Source organism: Harpia harpyja, chromosome 10, assembly GCF_026419915.1.
Source record: "Harpia harpyja isolate bHarHar1 chromosome 10, bHarHar1 primary haplotype, whole genome shotgun sequence".
NCBI lineage: Eukaryota > Metazoa > Chordata > Aves > Accipitriformes > Accipitridae > Harpia > Harpia harpyja.
Genome location: NC_068949.1, coordinates 3,361,302 through 3,379,776, shown reverse-complemented (window position 1 = coordinate 3,379,776; position 18,475 = coordinate 3,361,302). Strand labels below are relative to the sequence as shown.

The window sequence follows — 18,475 nt, the reverse complement described above, 5'->3', positions numbered from 1 at the left end:
GATCACAGCTATCTTAGAAAGCCTACGAAACATCACTGCTTGAAGAGTTCTTTGATCTTGCATCTCTGAATACTTTTTTGGCAAGCTGGATAAAAAAAACTTCTGGGATGAGTCCATGTGTCCAGGAATACATCTAATTCTTCTTCTCAATTTCTTGCACTAGCTCCAGTTCTTGTCTGACCCTAACCCCACCAGCAACCTGACTATAAACAAGTCTAAATCCTCAAAAGACAATCTAGTTCAGTGCGCAGCCCACTTTCTTCAGTTTGTCCAAAACAGCGAATAAGAAAATGAACCAATCCAAACCTACAACTCCTGTAAATCTGGCAGAACTTCCCCCCAAAACCTCTATAAACGTTAACATTTTCTTCTGGATGGGTTCACCAAAGTATCTTTCTAACACAGTCAAATGAAAGACAACACTGTCTGATAAAAGTTGCCAGTACTACAATGGGACACTGAATTTTAAGAACACATTTGTTTCATAAAGCTATCCATCTTACATGGACTAAGAATAAAGCTGAGTTATAAACATACCTAATCATGTTATTTGTTTTTGAGAACACAATCTGAATATTTGGATTGCTCCTCCTAGAAATTCCACCTTTTTTTTCCCCCTTTGATAATTATGTGTGCAGAAAAAAAATGATGGAAATTTCCTAAATTTTAGGAAGCTAAATGATAACCACAATTAATTTTCATTAAATGTCTTGGTTTACTCTTCAGTTAAAAAAAAACCCAAACAACAAAACCACCACCCACCCCTCCAGAAACCTCTCCTTGACCTGAGATTTGAACCTGACCTATGGCTTAATCACAAGACAGCCAAGAAACATATTAGGAAGACCAGCACAGGTAACATAGACATTATGGTAAATATTTTCTCTCAGAGTGATGATACTGAAAGCATCTTCTTGATGAGCATGGGCCTTTTTTGTGAAGAATGGTTTACCCATGGCAACTGTAGTGACTTTATTCCATATTCACAAAGCTGTCTTTGTTATGTCTGTGTCACGGTCCACTCGGTGGACTCGTGACATTAAACTGGCGTCACGGACAGGATCCTGAGAGACAGAGGGTGGTTTGGGTTTCATGTGGGGTTTTCTTTTTGTGTGGGGTTTCTGCGCCCCTCCCTGCCCCCTGCCCCCCCCCCCAATATCACCTAGTATTTTCCTCCATATATTTTATATAAATTCTAACAGAGTTCTTCCTGCAAATCATTCCTGAAAAGCATCTTTTCATTCTTACATAATGTCCTAGAAGACAAATGTCATTATTATCTTTTGTCTGATAGTTATAGCATTTTGTCATTTAATCTTAAACAAAGCCTCTGGGCTAAGTCAGTTCCTCAGCTTCCATACTTCTGACATTGTTAGATTAGATTGTGAACAGTAGGTACAAAATAATTAACTGACATGTTTCTCTTACTTGTCTAAGTCAAATGATGCCAGTTGAGAAGTTACACTGCAGCATGGCTTGACATACTTAGCCTGCTTTTCCTTAATAGTATCAAGCTGTTTCATCTGAGCCACAATAAAGCTTCCAGTGAAGATAAAATCCAAAACTCTGTGTTGTATTGCACAGACCTTGCTTCTTTTCTGTTTGCTGATCTAAACAAACCACTGAAATTGGCTTTTTTGGCATGGCCATCCCTCAACGGTGATGGAAGTTGAATTCTGAGGTGGACTGTATTTGGAAAAACGCTGAGAACTGGTTCTCACTGTACATTTCCTCCCTTTTTCTGTTTATGTGTTCATTTGGCTGTAGTATAGTTGTGTGACCCATAAAGTGAGCAAACTGCTGTTGCTATCAGTGTAAGCTTACCTTCGTATATGTAGGTCTTACCACCTGATGCCCTATTTCAGCTTTTTTTGGATCCTCTGTTGTTTTAGATGTGCTATCTGCTTCTTTTGCTTTTATTTGATGCAGTTTTAGGGCTAGTTTTCTTAATCTCTCTTTTTGCCACAGTATTTTTTGATTTGGTAGCTCTTGATCTAATGTCTGACATTATGAATAAATGCTGGACGCTTGTTTTCAGTTTTTACTAGCTGTAAACTCTGTTGCTTCACTTTCTTGCCATATTTTCCCTAAAAACCTTAGTGGTAACTGCTTACAACCAGCACATCATCAACTGTCATGACAGTTTAAGTGATAGGGAAATTAATGCCTGGTATAGTAGTACAGAGAGCACACCATTTTTTTTGCCCTTTAATCTTAAAAGGGTCATGACTATGATTAACAGGCTAATCTGATAACTTGCATTAATGTTTTACTAAGCAAATGATTGTTGTATCTCTGGGCTTGATCCCTTCAAGATGGAAAAGCCCCCAATGTCCCTTAACAGGAAATGGATTACTGTCAGGTCTGTTTTCAAGAAGCAAATTTGTGCTTATCAGTTCTGTTTGTCTAGGGCTTTTTAATTCTCTATTATTCACAGAAAACATAATATAGGCAATGAGGAGGATGACTCTTACTTCCTCATTGCCAAGTGATCCAGTATTTCCACAGAGTCAATGGCTAAATTCCTCACTAACATGACACCTAGTAGGTGCTGTCCTAAAGCACTTACAAGCTGAACAATATTCATTCATTTGACCCATTGCTTGGGACCTAAGGGGTAATGCAATTTACAGCACTTTGAGGAGCTAAGTTACATAAAAACGTGATGACAACTTATTTTAGGTATCTTGGTGAACTGATACAAATTCCTCTACTTAGGCCAGTCACCAAATGACAATACAACCATGTCTTTTGGCACTCTGGTACCAAAGTAACGTCCCCTGTAATCCCGACATCATAAGATCTGCACTGGCATAGTGTAGAGATTTTTAAAGAAATAAATATATAAGGAAGAAGAAGTAGTGATGAACAGCAGCTAATACTTGTATTTGTGAATGCTTGCTTTTGACATTGAAACTAGACTCTCCCACAGGTCTTTGGAACTATTTAGCTACATACACATAAGAAGCCCACTTATTCTATGATTCTCAAACCACAGAATTTGCTGCATAAGTATTAAATTCAACACGAAAGTCCATGTGTGAGTGCATTCATGTTTGTTTGCATATATGTATATTTATAAACACACATGAAATCTGAAATCCACACAAAATTTGGAGGATTTAAGTGAAATGTTTGAAAACATTCTGATAGATTACATGTAAATTATTGTTACATCATCTTCCAGAACATGAATAAAGTACTGTACAGCAACTTACATCCATATGGAGGGCTTCCTTTCTTGTCATCTAAACTCAGACACATGACAGTTTTAATATTTAACCTTTAGCAGCATCTTCCATCAATCCCAAGTGCTCTCAGAGCTGGGCTGCTGAATCTCAAAACTATTCTTTCACCAAATTCCCAAACCTCAGATCTCACTAGATAGTCTCTATATGAAAGCAATAACTGTCAGCTAAAAACTCTGAAGCACATTAAAAATTTAAGGAAGCATAAACTAAACTGAATGTAGTAACAAAACAAGTTATGTAAAGATTATATTCTGTTTGTATCTTCATTTTCATAATTTAGGTCAATAAAAAAATCATTCTGCTTTCATTTTTACATTAATTTGCTGCACTATTTCTTTTCCGTGCATTTGCGTTGCCACAGAAGTCAGTCAGTCTTAAATCTATTGACTACAAAGAATGTGGGTCCTGCAAATAAGAAGTTTCTGGTAAGAGTTTTAACCTCTTGCTCATAGAAATCCATGATTAAGGAGCACAGTTCTGAGTTTTCAGTTAGAACAGAAAATAAAAAGAAAAAAGCCCACTTATAAAAAAAGAATTATGTGGATTATACATGGCCAAAGCAATGAAGAAGAGCTGAAAGTCAAGTTGACTCTCCTGGAAAAACACTCAATGTGTTAAAAATACCACGTGCTAAAAACCCGGGACAAAAAAACCCCAAACAATTTTGAAATATTCTGTGAGTTGATAAACTGATCTTAACAACATTTCTAACCAAAATGCTTTCTTAAAATTTTACCAAGCTCCTATAAGTTTAGCACGGGTGGCTATCATTAAGAGGAGAAAGAAAAGGACACAATGTAATAATCAATGACTTCTCTCCAGAGGTCGCCATTTCTATCAGACATTTCAGCTGATAATAAAACATATGTAGTCAGTCTTCAGCTCCTTGAGCTATTCCGGACCTTACAGAAGCTCTGCTGTATTCTGTTGATTTACATGGATCAAATTTGGGCAGACATTTAGATGGCACTTTGAGCAGATGCTAGTTCTTTAACCAAACAACACGCTTTTTCCTAGGCTTAGATTAAAACCAGGGTGACATCCAACCTTTACTTTCATATATGTATCACAGCTAAGTAATATTATCTGCTTCACCTAGAAAGAATAGGCATGCATTGATAGTAGTCCAAAACAGCCTCTTTTCTGACTTTATTTTTTTATAAGCCAGTTCTCTCAGACCTTAGTTTTTCTTAGATTTTCTGTGCAGAAATCTAAGATAAATTTTAGTTGCAGCTGTGCAGAAAGATTCTGGACTGACATGAAGTCCTCTTACTAGTATTACTCACAGCTATTTAAGTGTCTTCAGACAGTGCTCAAGTATGGCTTGTCACAATCATCCTGCTTCCCTACGGAGGATCTTAGAGTCAGCCTCTCTCATGTATGGAACTTACGTAGCTTAAAGTTTCAAAGCATCTCATCAGATTTTTGGAACAGAAAAAGCTTGAGTGCGTGAAACCTGATGGGTTCAAGTAATCATACTTTTTCCATGCTAGAAAAAATAATAATTTCCTATAGTTGTTCCTGTTATAATAGTAATTGAAACTGTGTTTATATGTTTGTTCTTTGTACTACAAGAGAGGACCAGGCAATACTGATTTAGAAGTATACTCCATACTTAAAAGATGCATGCTTAAATTCTTGGTGAGACTCTTTGAGACAGACCTCCCTTAACAACCTTTTCCACAAAGGCTGATTTCTATTCATATGGAAGATAATGGATTTTTGTGAGTGACTTCATTTGGGAAAGAACAGCTCATATGTTATGTGACAGACTGGTAGACTCATGTCCTGTTCTGCTGTTCCTCTTCCTCTTTTTTCCCAATTACAAAGAAATAAATATAGAGTGGGAGTCAGACAACGTATGTCATGTTGTGTTTTGAAATCAATAAGCATTACACTTTAAACATTCACATTGCTTAGGCACATCCTCTAAGACTGGTTTCATAAAGAAATTGTGGATTTCATCAGTGCAGAAATTGTAATGCTTCCAAAACCCTTAATAGTCTCAAACTCCCATTTCACTTCAATGATAGACATAATTCAATCTTTTCTCTGCCTCCTAGAAGATACCCTAGGCATATTCAAAACCAAAACAGAGCTATAGCAAGAAATCATATTCACTAACATGTTGCCTACTTGAAATGCTGAGTTGGTCTAATCATCCACCCCTCTACAGTTACTTTTCCAAGAGCCAGGTAGCAACTAGAGATGAGATTTTTTAGTTTGCGAGCAGGTGGTTTAATATGTTAACAAACAATATAACACGGAGAGCTTGAAAAAAACCACAAAACCAAGACTTGAACCCTGGTAGGCCACTCCCATGGCTGGCTATGTGAATACTAGAAGGGTGGCAAAAAGCTGAGAAGGTCTCAGCAAACGTAAGTCAGTAGGGAAGTAGAAAGATTGCAAAACTGAGTATGCAAAAAAGCAACAGAAGAGAACTGAACGCAGGAGGTAAAAGGGCAAAGACTGTATATGTACTATCTGAAGACTCTGAGTCTGCTCCAAACCCAAAACATGAAAAGTGTCTGGTGTGTGGACACAGTAGTTGGCTATCATTTCTTAAAAATGAATGCTTATGTCTGACAAAGAATACGCCCCACATACAGATGAAAGCTGCTAACACCACCATCAGGCTGATTTTAATAACAACAGTTTTTAGAGTGAAGAGCTGCAAACAGACATATTTTTAAAAATATATATGAAACAAAGTTCTACAGAATCCTTAGAATGCAAGGTCTCAAAGATTCCATCCCAGAGAAAGTAAAAATTTTAGTGCTTCTGTATTTTTTTCCCAGCACTATGCTACATATAATAATTTCCAGAAAAAAAACAGTCCTCAAGCATGTGATGAAATCCCTCAATAGAAAAGATGAACATATAAACATATGGAAAACACAATTAGTAAACAATCCACAAGATTAAGTTTGTCCTCATTAGGCATTTGCCGAATAACTCATGAGAACAAAGCTGTAAAACTCGAAGTCTGTTGTAAAGCAGTTTGCAAACAAAATAAAAGGCTAAACCAGTGTAGCAAATGGTTTGCAATGAACTGTTCGCCTCCAGAATACATCTTGGGAACCAACTTCCTGCTTTACTCTTTTTGAAAGTTATTTCAGAACAGTATTTGAAAGTAGTAATTTTGTTATTTCTGCCTGTCAGAACTTGCTTTGTAAACACCTTGCTTTCTATGCTTCTTATTATGTGCACATTTGCCCTTCATCAGTGGCACAATATCTACGCTTCTGATTTTGTAAAGCAGTTCCCAGAGAGGAAACAAAGCAAATACATGCTTACCTAACTCCACTGAAATCAAACTAAGAATTTAAAACTAAGCATTTGTGCAAACACTATCTTAAATAAAACTGACATAATCGTGTATATCCATGTTATCAAGAATTGTGATCTAGAGGCTTCTCATTACATTAACACAATCTTCAAATTCGCTCTTATCTATAAGACTTTTTCTTAAAACAAGTAAGCAGCCAATTTTTTTCTACAGAGATTAACTTGGGCACTGTCTTTGCTTTTTCAAACATTTCATATTTGGAAGAAGAGACTAAGTAACACGGGCTTGTTTTGTTTTGTTTTTAACGGAACTTAAAATGGCTTCCTGAAAAGTATTCCCTTGAGATTTCGCACAAAGTGATCCTCAGATGGTCATTTATCTCTCTTGCTGGAAATATTCTATGTGCTACACTTTCTGTGGGAATGAATAAGTATATTCTTTCCGGAGTCACGGGCTTTTTAATTCTGAGAGAAATCAACTTATTTCCAGGTGGATAATGCACAGAGGTTCTCTTTTGCTGTGAGAAGGCAGCCTGCCTGCACAGTAATGGACTAATCTACTGTACTGCAGTGCAGTTTCGTGAACTGACATCCCTATGAAGTCTGCCCTCACACCTAATGAAATGGGATTATGCAGCTCTGCATTTATTAACGGCATACAATTGCATTTCATATGAATTTTCATCCCTAAATTTGATGTCCAAGTGTTCCATAACAAATTGACAGCATCTGACTTATGCAGGCTTTTTTAGTATCTTTTGTTACAATTTGTATTTGCGTGAAACAGTTTATTCAACTTGTTGCTCTGACAGTAAAAGCACATACTCCCTATTAAAGGAACAAGATCTAGAGCATTGACAGTATCCTTGATCTTTTTTGCCCTATTCCTATAACACACCATTGTTGCTGTGGCTTTTTGATTCCTTTACATGCTGTTGCAAAGTAGGTTCTTAGACCATGTTGTATGGAAATCTAGGCAAAAAGTATATTTGATAGGCAATATTCACACTCATTACTCAAATGGGGGCTTTTAAATAGAAAAGGTTATGGATGTATACAAACAGATGGGCATTTATACTTTTAACATGCCTACCTAAACATAGCTAGGATCTGTTACAGAAGTAGGAGTGGGATGTATAACAGAAATAAGCATGGAACATTGACTGTAACAGAATAATGATTTATTGGTTTTATTACCACAGTAACAAGAGCAATTAGTCTTCTAGTACAGGATGACCATCTGTCTGTTCCTAGGCTCACAGTTCGAAAGGATACAGAGAAAATCCCATTCAGGTGAAAGTACACAACAAAGCGCGGTCCTGAAAAATTTCCCAGGACACTGAGATCAATCTGTGATTCACAAGAATAACATCCAAGCTTCATTAGAAAGACAAGTCACCCTAACTTATTCACCCATTGGTCTGAAATAGTTACATGTTCCAGTACCTAGTGGTTCTAAAAGATACTCATGAAGACAGGATGAGTATTTTAGATAACTTGCAAAGTTAATGTTTGGAAAAACAGTAACTATTTTGACATTAAAATGATATGGGTCGTACAGCAGGAAGGAACCCTATTAACTGGGCCATCTCCTGAACTCAAGGCAGGTTCAGCAGCTCCCGGTCATTATTGACAGACATTGTCTTCACTGTTTAAAACTCTCCTGTTATGGATACTCTACTGTCTCCCCCAGTAAACCCCTTCAAGGACTTCTGTACCCTCTCACAATGAAGTTTTAATCTGCGTCTATCCTGAATCTTTACTCCTCAAATTTAAGTTCATGCTTCTTGACGTAAGCACTATAGATATGTGGGAACAGGTAGTGCCTTTTCAGCTAGAAACAGCCTTTTACATATTTGAAGATACTTAAGTTCTCCTCCTATGCTTTCCTCCACTTTCTCACATCTTTCTTCTTTAGGCTAAAGAAATTCCATTCACTATCTTTGAAGAATTATAGAAAATGCAGGGAAAGAGAACTATTCTTATGGTCTCCTCTGGACCCTCTCCCAATGGTTTGCCTCCCTCCCAATTTTTTTTTCCCTCAAACTGGGAATATGACTCCATCTAAGCTGAGCTGGAAGGATTTTTTTATTGTATGTATCTTATGTCTCACAAATGCTACCACTACGTATATAATGTAGTACTGCATTTGTTTTTTTTTCCACAACAGCATAGTATTTTTGACTCCTCTTCAGTTTGGGAGCCTCAACTATCAGATCCTTTAAAAACAAACAAACAAACAAAATTTTATTTCCTACTTAATCCTACCTGTACCTTTGTTTATGTGCTTAATAAATTCCAACTGCAACGTACACCCATTTCTCCTATTTGTCATAACTTTTTTTCAGTTACAAACCTGCCTTCCAACCTGTCCTGTTCTTCCCAGCTGCATGCTAGTGTCAAGTATAATAAACATACTTTCTACTCCATTATTTGAACAACTAATGAAGATACAAAGCTGTACAAACCTCTGGACAGTCCCCCTGGAAAACCCGACTAATTCCAATTCAGTAGCAGATCACTGAGAACTACTCTCTGTGAACAGAGTATCCAGCCAGGTTTGCATGAATTCCGCAATAGTTTTTCAAGAACGTTATGAGAAAGAAAAATCAGATTACATCAAAGACTTACTAAATTCAAAATAATATAAAGGGAGGCAGGCAAGTACAAGTGCAAAATGAATAAAATAAGATATTCCACATATTGCTGTGTACCGGACAGATGTGTGAAGCTTATAAATCTGTATGTCATTTGGGCAATCTTAAGACAGAAGAGGTCATGTCTGAGGGTATATTTGTTTAAGAGAAAAGGCTGCTTCGACAGCTTCAGACCTTATGTCCTTTGTCTTATTCTTGCTAAAAAGTAGTAGTAGGCGGTAAAAAAACCCTATTAGACTTTTGCTTTGTCCATACTTAATTATTATTAGTTATAAAGATGGTCATATCTACACCTTATGATTTCCACTGTGCAAACAGCACAAGCACTTTCTAGGAAAACCTGAACAGCTTACATGGGACTACATAATAAGAGAAAATTATTTAAAGAATGTACATTTAACTGGCCTAGCTTTGTCTAAAGAGCACTTTCTTTCAGATGTGGAAAACTGCATTTGGCACACACAACCACCTATATCAGCAACCAAACAAAATCAAAGTGAGATACTACTTTCTGAGTGACCTGTGTTACCTTTTAAAGCTTGGTGTCCATTTAGTTTGGAATGGAACTGAAAAATAATAAGCTGTACTAAAATTCCCAAATGTATCAAAATAAAGCCTCCATGCTGCATTTACTCACATGTGTGTAAACTCAAGATGTAAACAAGCTCATCAGTTTTAATAGATTACAAATATACCTGAAGTAAAGCATATGAAATGTTATTTGAAGGCTTAAATAGCTAACTCAGATGGCTGATTCATGATATTGTTAAACCAACATAAATTTGGGCTGCTGCCAAATTAGGCAGTCCTATTCTCAGCTTCCCACTCTGATTGTACTCTAGAGGTTTGTTTGGTTAGATCTGTGGTGCATGATGATTTAAAGCCAAATCAGTCCCCTGAACTGTCTTACTGCACAACCACAAAAGTGTCAGCACAAGAAAGGCAGCAAAAAGGCTAGGACAGTCCTGTTTGGCAGCAACCCCACTATATATTTATTTCAAGTGATCATGGCACTGCAACCACACCAAAACATACGACACCTTATTTGACTTTGGTTTAGCAATTTTTTTTCAAAATGTCAGTAAGAAAGTACTGTAAAATATTACTCAAAGTGCCATGCCATAGAAAAAAATGTTTTTCCTCTTTCTTTACCTTCCAAGTTATTAATGAATTGTCTAATCTGTTTGCATTCTCAAGTGATTTATGTTGCATTGCCTAATCTAAAAACGTTATTGGAGCTCACAAGTGAAAAGATGAATAGAAGTACGCTCTCAAGAGGTAAGTGATGAAGATGAAAAATACTGTACATTAAAAAAAATTAATACAAATATGAATAAAAAAGAATTCACTGAAGTAAAACACAAACTGAACTGTGATATAATATATTGTTCAAATAATTGCGAAATGCCCAAGTATTCTACTTTTGCCTGGTAACAGTATTTATGGAATGGTTTAAATCCTATCAGTATTAATAAATACTCCTCATAATATCAATCTAAGATAAAGAAGTGGTTTCACATTATTAAGGCAGCTGCACATGTGTAAAAGATTGAAATCCTAGGTGACTTGACTCTTTATTCTCACTGTAACTCTCCTCTACCTTTCTTTCCAGGGAGTTTCAGTGAGACCTGTGAGATCGGTCTAGGATTATAGTACTTTTAGGCTCAACTGAAGATAAAACAAAGTTTTAACAGCTGCTCATTGTACCAATAGTCTAGTAATTATCTCAAGGACCTCATGTGTCACTAAGCTCTGTTCAGCACAATAAATCAGTATTGTGTATATTAAAATTATCAAACACCGTAAGTATACCTTCTCTCCTATTCTGTCCCCATAGTGACTATTTTAAATGAAATTGAAATACATTTGTATTTTCATAGAAGTACAAATATTCCTTCTTTCTCTTACCCATATCTTGTGTTTCCAATAAAATAGATTTAGGATTTATCAACTTTATTCCTCCTTTCTAGACCATTCCCTTATTTCTCAATGGACAATGTAATAAAAGTCTGGGAGTAATCTTCTCAGCGCTTTATTAACTGTCCTCCTGACCTGTGCAAAACTTCATGTGCTCAAATTTAACTTAATCCTGCGTGCTTTAATTTAGGATTAGATTATCCACCATAATCCAGCCTTGGAGCAGAGTAGTACAGTTGTGAATACTTACAAAGCAGTAATAAAAGATAATTATTCTCTACCAGACTCATTACTTCCCATTTCAAACACTGAAGCCATAAAAATTACTTGCCCAGCCTCTGGATCGCTCTGGGTCCCGTTTCACCTCCTGTTTTCATTATGTACAAATCTAAACAATTTGCTCTTTTTTCATTCTTTTATGTTCTTAATAGAAGATCACCTCAGCACTGATCTTTGATAAACTCCACATAGTGTCAGAAACCAGACTGAAGGGTAAACCTTCAACACCTCTGTAAGATGGGAAGAGAAAGGATAGAAAAAACAAACACAGCAAACTTAAGAATAGACTTAGTGCATGGAGCTAGCAAAATTAGACAAGAAAGAGAGGGGTCCAGGATCAGCTAATAAACCAAATTCAGGTTGCAACTTGACCTGAAGCTAGACAGTTATTAAATCCCAGTTCCTCACAAAGCATTGTACTCCACACCAGGTGAAAAAAAACTATAGAGGGGGGAGGGAAATAGGGGAAAAGGAGAAGCAGAAAAAGAAATTCCTGACACCTCCTAAGGTGTCAAGTAGTAACTCCACTTGCCTCCAGACACAGAAAGCCACTGCTTTTCTTGCTAATGTCCTGTTTTCTATAGTCTGTCTGATTTATCAGCTTCTGAGATTGAATCGGAAGAAGTGTCTTAATATAAATTACAGCACAGAATGGGCACTCAGCTTGCACAGGCCCACCGCTCCTTTCACATAATACAGAACAAAACTGGTTTTACTTATTTTAGTGAGGCATTTGGCCCTGATTTTGTCCTTTCAGGTTTTGCTGATGATCAAGCTTTTCCTTTACTACCTCCTTTCCATTCTCTCTTTCATAACCCTGGCACCACCTCTTCTTATTTCATTATTTTTGCTGTCCTCACCTCCTCCCTTGAAGTGTAACATCCTTGAGCTACTTGCCTGCTACTCTAGCTGCTACCCTGCTCTTCTTTCCTTATTTACTTCCTCACCTTTCATATCACTGCCTTCTCCTTCCAGAATCTTACCCTTTCTTCCCAAGTTACCAACCATAGTCCGTTTTCACTGAATCATACACGCAGCATACATAACATCATACGTCTTCACAGAGGTGCATGTTTAAATGTTTTACTGAATGCTTTTACTGATTACTAAACGTTATACTACATTTCAAAATCAAGACTCCAACAGTTAAATGCTGACACCTCGCTGGCCTCTAGCAGGCAGATGAAAATAAAGCTGCTGTTCTTTGTCATAAGCGAAAGCAGTTAACCATTTCCTAGGTGGGTTCAAGCCACTATATATCATTCATGCATTCATCCAGAACCAATGCTGACTCAAGACTTGTACAACTACCACGAAAAATATGAACATCAACTTTGATTTAGATCTAGTAGAGCCATTAAATGACTTTGAAACTGATGACAGTGAGCTATTTCAGAATGAGAAACTGAATCAAGTCATTACAAAAACAGCTTACCAAGGCATAACTCAGTGCTGTCCTTTCTTCTCTTCCTCCTTAGTCTACACGGATATATAGACTATCAGCACTGAAGAACAAAAGGCAACGAGAAAAAAACTTGGAAGTGTATTTCATAGCAAACAGTTCATTATTACATGAAGCATCAACCTCCAGACAAGTATGATTCTGAACCCTCAAAAAGATGAAATGCTTTTTCAAGAACAAGTAACACATTTTCCTTTAAAGTGATATTTAAAACAGGGAAATTAGATTTTTATGGGAGAAGCTCTTATTTCAGTCGAGAGAGATTGTTTTAGATCTGTGTATACAGACCAGTTAACCCACTTTCTAAAGCCACAATTTCTCCTACTTTACAAACCACCTCAGCTCTACTTCTACTTGAAATTTAAGATTCGGAATTTTATGTCCAGTCTCTTCGGAACATTGGCCACAGCACACTATGAGTTGTGGAAGAACAGATGATCTACAGATGGAATTCTCAGGAAGAATATTCCTTAATCGAATTGTGTGCATGGGCAAGTCAAGTCAAAAAGCCAAACATATGAACACAAGATATTCAACATCCTTAACTACTTTGTCTAACTTTGTAAGACTGAAGCTCCCTAAGCTGGCTTCTTAAACATGCTACAACGCCAGCATGTTGTCTCATCAGTGGCTTCCAAAACCAAAATGTTATAATAATCCCATATTAAAATAAAGATAACAAACTAAATTAACAAACCAAATAAAATAACAATTGTGCAACAATAAATAAGTAGGAAAGAGGCATCCTAGAATTGTTTAGTCATAAGTTTTCAAAACTATTAACTTGAAGTGGCCAAGACAACCTAGTAGAGTACGACTGCTGAAAAAACATCTGCTCCTTGGTGGAAACGGCATTGATTGGCTGGGCTTAAACAGCACTGTGCATACTAGTGAAACTCTACATTTATTTCAAAATCAAAAATTGTGTTGTGTGCATAGTTTAATGAGTATGGTCTGAATGCAAACTTATTTTGCTTAAAGAAAGGAGCTTGAGTTCTAACTGCCATGGCTATGTAGACTTGTTTCTACTTTAAAAGACTTTAAAACCTCATTCAGTAAGTAAATGCCTATTATCTCTTAACAGACATCTTGTCAAACTAAGTCAAAAAGTATAAACCAACTAAGGTTGATCAAGATTTTAAAGAATTTTCTAATTTCACGACAGTATTACTCAGTGACTGCTTCTAAAACAGACAGTGGTTAGATGCATGTCAGTGCCACATAAAGAAAGACAGATAAGTAACAGTTTTAAAAGGGTTGACTGATGGGAAGCTTCAATGATATCTGCTCATGTACATTCCTGAAAGAAGAAATTTATGGAGAGCAGAAAAGTTTTATTTCACAGTGTTTTAACAAAAGGGATCAAGTAGAACAAAATACACGATGGTATTGCACGCATGAGGGGAAAGACTTAAAAGTTATCCAAGTTCTAGAAATTTGGATAGACAATTAAATTTGTTAACAACTTCCAATGGAATGGGCGCAGCAATTGACATTTCAACAATCAAGACAAAAATAAACATTTCTGTTTCTCAATTTCGTTAACATTTTATGCAAAGGGGAAATCTTCCAAAGTACTGTCGATATCAAAGGCTTGTGTGTGAGCATGTATGCTCAAGGGCAGCGCAGGAGCTCAGGTACAGCACCAGGAACAGCTAAGTCAGCTAAGTAGGCCAAGTGACAGACATAGCTGTGAAGAAAGCCTGGGTGCACAAAGCAGATTTGGTCATTGCAATTGTGTCTGGGTGGTCTCGTGGTGAATTCTTAATTGGGAGTCGACCCTCAACAGAAAACGAGAAGTTTTCAACTAGCAACATAAATGACAAAGAAGGACTGGTGAAAATAGCTTAAATAAAAGAGGTATTGTCATGGTTTAACCCCAGCCAGCAACTAAGCACCACGCAGCTGCTCACTTACTCCTCACCCCCGCAGTGGGATGGGGAGGAGAATCAAAAACAAGTAAAACACATGGGTTGAGATAAGAACAGTTTAATAATTGAAATAAAGAGTAAAATATAGTAATAATAATAATGAAAAGGAAGATAACAAAAAGAGAGTGAAATAAAGCCCAAGAAAGACAAGTGATGCACAATGCAGTTGCTCACCACCCGATGACCGATGCTCAGCCAGTCCCTGAGCAGCAATCCACCCCTCCTGGCCAACTCCCTCCAGTTTACACACTGGGCATGACATCATATGGTATGGAATACTCCTTTGGCCAGTTTGGGGCAGCTGTTCTGGCTGTGTCCCCTCCCAACTTCTTGTGCCCCTCCAGCCTTCTTGCTGGCTGGGCATGAGAAGCTGAAAAATCCTTGACTTAGTATAAACACTTGTCCTGGTTTCAGCTGGGATAGAGTTAATTTTCTTTCTAGTAGCTGGTAGAGTATTATGTTTTGGATTTAGTATGAGAATAATGTTGATAACACACTGATGTTTTCAGTTGTTGCTAAGTAGTGTTTAGACTAAACATAGTCTAAGCATATAGCGTTGTGCTATACAACAGTCAATATCTATAATAGAGGCAGTATTTGCAAAGCTTTTGATTAGTGAGTAAATCACAACAGAGTTCAGGTGGTGCTACTTTCTCTTGGTGTACTTCGGTCCAAACTCAGCATTTGCTTATGAATTGCTTTATATTTTTGACCAGTTTTGCTCAAAATGTGTCTTCATGAGGCATGAAATTCTAATTTCATTGCCCTACTATTCACTGAAGAACGTTATGAGAATATAGAGTTTTGATAACTGCATTTGTGTACAATTTACTGTATTGTTACAGTATATTGTTTACCAGCCACTTTGTCTCCAGATGATCCACATAGAGTAACTGTCTGCTACTGCTACCAGCTGAAGGTATTTAGATGCCCAAATATATAGCCAGGTGCCTTACTAGGATTTGTAATGCACTTGGTTACAACTTTAGACGAATAAATACCCTTAAAAATTGTGGTATGTTACTATAATGGATAGCGTTCTCTGCCTTGGTGTATTCACGTCACTAGCTCAGTTTCCACTAATGGGAATCTGCCCTTCGGTTGTTAAAAGGCAGAGATGCTTTATTTTGACAGATGTAGATAAATAAAAAAATGAAAATGCTGATTTCTAAATTAAATACTCTTTCACCTAGTGAACATCACAGAAAGTCGAAGATAGGCTTCTGAATGTTGCTTAAGCACATGCTGTATGGAACATGCTGGTTTTTACCTCCGATAACTTTTGTTAGTTCCTCTGTGTTTTTTCTCCTAACATAAAGAAGGATGTCAAGTTCTAAGGGAGAGACAAAGGGAACTGTCATTCTGTGGCAACTTTCAATAAGAACCTCTAACACTGAGTTACTGAAAAACAAGCCTCTGTCTTCAGTTCTTTCTCACTACCAACAAATGCTACAACAGACTAAGAGTTACCACACCTCTAATGGCTTTCAGAATGAATTGCATAAAGTCTGTACACACCCCTGCTATAAATCTCAGCTAGCAGACATTTTTTTTCAAATCCATGAGTTCTGTTTTTTCCAATAACATCTGGTATCCAGCAGTATTTGTATTTCATTATAGGTTTATAGCACTTGTGCTACTGTGCAAGTAGACCTCTCTTGAAAACAATGTCTTCTAAGTTAACTGGTAATCATTAAGTAATAATTACTCAGTTAAAAAAAAAAAAAGAAATAATTTGGAAAAATAATATTGCTTTAGCCACTTTACAGAAATAGGAATGGATAAAGAAATAAAATGGCCTTATGAAGTCATCTTGCTGGAAGTATTGGGCCCATATATTCTACCAGAGCAGTGAAATGCTGGAGCAGCAACCTGGCAATTTGGCATTCACCTGCACACTCATGAATCATTAATCTGAACTTCTGAAATGTCCTCTATTAGAAATGCCTGTCCCTTGGAGCCATTTACGGATTCAGAGAAAATGAGTTATGATTATGAGTAACACAGTGAAGAAAGACTGGAAGAACATAGTAAATTGAAACAAAGGAATGAGTCAACACTAGGAGAAAAAAAAGACTAATATTGGCACTAAGAACTCAAAGAAGAAAGAAATACTGAATAGGACAAAACTTGTAAGCATATCAAGAACAGAAGAAACTAATGCTAGTGTCAATTAACAGAGCTGTCCCAACAATTATTAACACTGACTCTATGGAAACATTGCTTCAGAATGAGGAACCCTTCTGGACACTGAACTACTCAAAGGACAAAATTAAAAGCACTGTATTAGCCTCAGCCAGGCTATGCTTGAACCTTTAACTCAATGACTAATGTTAATGCAGCTTTGAAATATAAAAACTATCCTAAAAAAAAAAGATATACTCAGGCTAATGTAGCACATGGCTCACTCCTCAAGAACTCTTTAATTCAATTAAATTACCTCTTAGCTGTTGTTCTTAAGCAGAAGCATTTTCTATTTCAGCTATATTTCTTTACCACTCTCTTTCCAGTAGAAGTCCCTTACATTAAAGAAAAACATCAGAGAACTGTAGAAAGAGAAAATAACTTGCCAAAAAAAATCTTACAAACGCTTTACTATTGCCTGTTTTAATCTCGTTAGCATTCTTTATGTAGGATTTTTGTAACATGCTGCATTTGACTAGAGGCCTTGTCAGATCACGAACATCTTATCAGATTAAAGGTATTCTGTCCCTTCTGCTAGATCTTACACTGCTAAATTTAGATTATACTGGAGCAAGAATGAGGTATGTTAAAACTGCAATTTTAAATTAAAGTAACTAACCACCGACAGTCTGCTTTATTCACTTATTGTGGCACACCGTTTTCTAACCAAATTCAACTTAGACAAAAATGAGACTATTTACATAAACTTAACACCAGATAAAAGCTCTGTGGCAATCACTGACTGCACTGGATTTAAACCTTTTTGTGCCTGATAGTATCTGTTGTATTTCTATTTTGTCTAGACATAATTTTCTCAGTTTCTTGGAATTCCGAAAGTTGCACTGAAACATGGAATGGCAGGTACCAAGCCTTGTACAAATCCTCCTTTAATTACATGTGGCACGACCAGAGAATACAAGATCTCTTTCTCTCCCCAGTATAGGTTATGACTGAACCCTTGAATTAAACCTAAACAGATGAAAGCAAGGGATAATTCCAATTACTGCTTTGCATTACAAATGTTATGTTCCAACTACCCGTTTGAGAATTCAAATTGTGTACCTAGCACAGGTTCTGCTAAGTATGGACAGACTGTTGCCTTCAGTTGCCTAAAGTTTGTATTTCTGAATATGTCTACGCTGTGAAATAGAGCACCCCTCCTAAAATAGTAGTTTTAAAGGCTGATGTATAATATACTTTTAATAGAAATATGACATTATCAAAAGAAGTATTTTTAGGACTTTGAAGCAAAATTTTGTTTTCTACCGTAGTATTTGTTCTACTTTTTGTTCCTCTCTGTCAACAGCAATCCCCTGCCTCTACTCTAAGAACATTCCTCTTCCTGGATTTTTGCCCCTTCTCTATGCTTATCAGCCTCCTCCACTCTATGTATATATTTCTTCACTGTACATTATGTGATTCTGCAAGGATCAGAATATTTGTAAGGTTTTTCATTCCTAACCCATTTTCCTGTCCCTTCAGTTTTCTAGGCCTATATCTACTATC

General features: G+C 36.7%; 2 long non-coding RNA genes across 3 annotated transcripts in view; one reads left to right on the top strand and one right to left on the bottom strand.

The window, feature by feature from the left end:
• Positions 1–18,475, bottom strand: part of LOC128147516 (uncharacterized) — a 178,869-nt gene that overhangs the window by 39,772 nt on the left and 120,622 nt on the right. The window lies entirely within an intron of this gene.
• Positions 735–10,677, top strand: LOC128147518 (uncharacterized). Its single transcript, XR_008237037.1, has 3 exons — positions 735–855; positions 2,933–3,040; positions 8,888–10,677. It is a non-coding gene; the product is annotated as an uncharacterized LOC128147518 (long non-coding RNA).